This window comes from Rutilus rutilus, assembly GCF_951802725.1.
Source record: "Rutilus rutilus genome assembly, chromosome: 3".
Taxonomy (NCBI): Eukaryota; Metazoa; Chordata; class Actinopteri; order Cypriniformes; family Leuciscidae; genus Rutilus; species Rutilus rutilus.
Window position 1 is genome coordinate 59,520,154 of NC_140211.1, and position 5,000 is coordinate 59,525,153.

The window sequence follows — 5,000 nt, forward strand, 5'->3', positions numbered from 1 at the left end:
ATTAGAAACTGGTTTTATCTGGATTTCCCAGCCATACACACAGATTCTGCTCTTCAACTCTGACTCATTTCTCACTGTTTCACTGTCAGTGTTATTTGTTTCTTCATTGTTCGAGTGTCACATGAAGTGGTGCTCTTTTAAACAGCTGCATTATTTATGCATGATGATGATCATCAGATGAACAGTGAAAGCACTTCAGTAATATTAGTGACATACTGTCTCTGTTCTCTGTCATTTCTCTGTCCATTTACAGAGAAAAAAACGGAAATGAGTTTCTGTCCGTCTAAAACTAATAACTACGGATTATTAAAAAGTGCAATATGCATTTATGCCTGAGAATACTGTACATAGTTATTTAAATCCATCAGTGTAAGTAACTATAATTCTTAATAAATTAATAATGTGCAAACAAGTGAAATAACACCATATAGAATTTTAGAAATGAGGAAAAACAAAATGCATGTAAATATTTGCCTACAAATAGCTTAGTATAAAAATACAGTGGACAGACGTCACATCATGGGGAAAATGCATTCATATTTAAAGATCAGCGCTATGCAAACATACTAGTTTTATATAATTTGAAGATGCACAGGCTTTAATTGGCAATGTTAGGTCAAATTACAGACGTGATCACAAACGCCACATTCAAGCATTTCAAGAGCTCGCCCTCGTTCAGCAGATTTACTCCGCAAATAATTGACAGTCAAAACCTATTTTCATTTACAATATCAGTACTAAGATTCAACGTTAGCAGCCTACTTTCATCAGTCACATGCACGTTATATCCCAGTTCTCGGCTCGTTGAATCAGTGAGTTATGAGGTGTGTTCACATCACAGCATCGCCCTTCGATTTCAATTCTGCGGATTACCCAACATGGACCAGACGGTTAAAGCCTGAGTGCAGAACCCCAGGAATATCATGTCAACTCCTTGTTATAGGAGACGAGGCCGATGATATCCTCGTTGGGAGAGTCAGACAGAAAGAAGCAAACACACGTCATATTTGAACAGGCTCAGTTTAATTGTCGATGCCGAAACGACGGAGAAAATGCAGAGACTTTTACAACACAAGCTGGCAGAACACTGCAATTTCAGGGCGTTAAAAGAGGAGTTCATCAAAGACCGGATAGTTGTGGGAATCAGAGACGGGACTGCAGGAACACTTGTGCCTAGATCCGACTCTAACATTAGCTAAAGCCATCCAGAAAGTGTTGTTACCGATGAATGTTACATGGATCTGAATCAACAGCTGCTCGTGCAATCAGAGGTAAAGCCTCAAACAACAAAATATCAGAGACAAAACAAGCCAGAAAGATTACATGACGGAAAAGGGAAGCAGATGTGGAATGGGACGGAAACATTCTTGTAAGGATTGTCCTTGCGAAAGAAGCAGAGTGCCGAAAATACAAGAGAACAGCCCGTTTTGCAGCTGCACGTCGAACGTATAAACTGGACAGAGCAATCATTAGCTGTGCGAGGACAGCTGTGGCTGCCGATCCACAGGACATGTTCAGAGAAAACACCACCAGACGTACTGTATGGGCCAGAGCGTAACATTCACGATGTAAACGGATGTTTTCAGTAAAAGGACACTCAGCACTCAAGACATGCATGTTGTAAACACACTCACAAAATCTTCTCTGGGTCTTCCAGCTATAGAGGTGAATCTCTCAGACCCACTAAAATAAACCGTACAGAAGAATGTGTGAAAGATTCTGTTTTTGAGGAATCATTCTGGATAGCCGTTTCACTGACACTGTTGTCTTGGATGTGGAATGGGGCGGCGCCTTGTCGTCTTTCTTTGGCACAAGAAAATAATGACTTTAAAAGCCTGTGCTTCAATATTTCTGCCCATTTCTGTGGATCTTTTTGCAGAGTGGCAGACGAAATGACGTCGAGGTGAGGTGGTTTGCCAGCAAAGTGGAGTGTGTATTCAATTTTGATTGTTTTCAAAATGATTCTGAGTAAATCAATAGAGGCTGAATGATACGTGTGCTCTAAGAGAGTGGGGGAATGACTGTATTTTTCCCCTTCCATCACAGCGTATATTGACTTTATTGCACATAGATAATGTGGAACGGTCATTGCACAAAGAACTACACAAAAAACACACGAGTGCTGAATGGCTCTCATGCCAAAAAATGAATCCCCTCATTCGTTCCCCATCATGGTTGTATTTAGGATGAGGTGTGGGGTTAGGGTTAGGCAATCAAGTAGTGGCTTCAATGAGGCGGGTAATGATTTGGTCGCGGTTCGGCACAACACCGGCTCTTGCCATATAACTCCACTGAAACGGCAGATTGCTTATAAAGAATCCATGGTTGGATAGTGGTTGAATAATCTCGCAGGTTTTATGCGCCCAGAAAGTACACAGTGTCGGCCCAGATCCGGCCCACATCTGAGCCGTGTTGAATCCATGTGTGCCGGATGTGGGCCGGATCTGGGCCGACACTGTGTACTTTCTGGACGGTGTTTCACTTCTTTGTAGCATTACCCATGAGAAATCGCGAATAGAAGAAGAAAATCCCCTGACTTTGTGTGTTTGAGAGAAGGGGCCCAGGCATTTAGGAGGCTATGGTTCTCGCCCTGTGGTGTCGGTCAGAACACAGACCAGAGACAGGGTTTGAACACTTAAAGGGGTACTTGACCCAAAAATGAAAAGTCTGTCATCATAAGCCCCTTTCACACAGAGATTCCGGAAAAATACACAGATAAAGTGACCCGGGTTCGTTTGATTTTGGTTCATTCACACTGCCAGTGATTTTCACACACAACCCGTAAAAATCCCTTAAAGACGTGACATCGATGTGACTTGTAATGTCTCAGCAGCGTCTTAAGTTTTGCTTATGAGCTGCGATTTCTCCCTCGAGAAACCACGCTTGTGCATTTTTTTCTCTTGATTCGATCATAAACTTGCGCATTACGTACCGTTTCACAGCTGGCGAACGATCCTGGCTTCAGCGTCATCACTACGACACGGCATTATTACGGCTTTTGTTCACACAGCACACGTTCCAGGACTGAACACGGCAATGTTACTAGGTCCCCAACCCGGCATCGATGCCGGCATCAATCCCGGGTCGTGCTTGCATTCACACAGAAGGCACTCTGGCAATTTGCCGGCAATTTCCCGGGTTCAAAGCGCTGTATGAAAGGGGCTTTTTACTCACCCCCAATTTGTTCCAAACCAGCCTGAATGAATTTCTCTGAATGAAATAAAGAAGATATTTTGAAGAATGTTGGCAATCAAACAGTTGATGGACTGTCTGATTCCATCTGGTGTTGAGTGCAGTTGTGGTGTTGAGTGCAGTTGTGGTGTTGAGTGCAGTTGTGTTGTTGAGTCCAGTTGTGTTGTTGAGTCCAGTTGTGGTGTTGAGTCCAATTGTGGTGTTGAGTCCAGTTGTGGTGTTGAGTCGTGGTGTTGGGTCCAGTTGTGTTGTTGAGTCCAGTTGTGGTGTTGAGTCCAGTTTTGTTGTTGAGTCCAGTTTTGTTGTTGAGTCCAGTTGTGTTGTTGAGTCCAGTTGTGGTGTTGAGTCCAATTGTGGTGTTGAGTCCAGTTGTGGTGTTGAGTCGTGGTGTTGAGTCCAGTTGTGGTGTTGAGTCCAGTTGTGGTGTTGAGTCCAATTGTGGTGTTGAGTCCAGTTGTGGTGTTGAGTCGTGGTGTTGAGTCCAGTTGTGGTGTTGAGTCCAGTTGTGTTGTTGAGTCCAGTTGTGGTGTTGAGTCCAGTTGTGGTGTTGAGTCCAGTTGTGTTGTTGAGTCCAGTTGTGTTGTTGAGTCCAGTTGTGGTGTTGAGTCCAATTGTGGTGTTGAGTCCAATTGTGGTGTTGAGTCCAGTTGTGGTGTTGAGTCGTGGTGTTGAGTCCAGTTGTGGTGTTGAGTCCAGTTGTGGTGTTGAGTCCAATTGTGGTGTTGAGTCCAGTTTTGTTGTTGAGTCCAGTTGTGTTGTTGAGTCCAGTTGTGGTGTTGAGTCCAATTGTGGTGTTGAGTCCAGTTGTGGTGTTGAGTCGTGGTGTTGAGTCGTGGTGTTGAGTCCAGTTGTGGTGTTGAGTCCAGTTGTGGTGTTGAGTCCAATTGTGGTGTTGAGTCCAGTTGTGGTGTTGAGTCGTGGTGTTGAGTCCAGTTGTGGTGTTGAGTCCAGTTGTGTTGTTGAGTCCAGTTGTGGTGTTGAGTCCAGTTGTGGTGTTGAGTCCAGTTGTGGTGTTGAGTCCAGTTGTGGTGTTGAGTGCAGTTGTGGTGTTGAGTCCAAATGTGATGATGAGTCCAGTTGTGGTGTTGAGTGCAGTTGTGGTGTTGAGTGCAGTTGTGGTGTTGAGTTGTCCAACTGGTTGAGATATAATGACAGAGCAAAGATCACCGCAGTGGTCCTGGTTCACCCTCAGGCCTTCATGAGGTGGTCGTAACAAAGGATGGGCCTCGACACCAACGATTTGGTAGTGCTTATTCCACCATGGATTTCCCCTGGTTACACCATCTTCTGGTTTAAAGGTGCACTGTGTAATTTATAGTGGCATCTCGTGGTGAGGTTGCGAATTGCACCCAACAGAAGTTACAGTGGCGACAGGAAGTGATGTCGTCGTCTGAGACAGCAGAGAGCAGTTAAGCAATGAGGTTTCTTTACTAAGAAAAATTAAGAAATTAGGTTTACTTAATTATTCAGTAAAACGATGTTATTACAAATATTATTGTTACTTGTTCATCATTGTGTCAGTGTTTTATTCGCTGACTTTAGCTCGCTTCTTATCATGAAGAACAACATAGTGACGAAACGCGTTTGTCCGTTCAGGGCCACCGTAGAAACATATCGATGTAAGCGGACTCGCGGTGTGTGTGGATAGAAATGGCTCATTCTAAGCTAATAAAAACATAACAGTTCATTATGTAAGGTCTTTATTCACCACTGAAAATATAGTTATGTATATGATATTGCATTTCTGGCAACAGATCCTCCTAAATATTACACAGTGCACCTTTAAGGGATGAGCTCACGACCCTCCT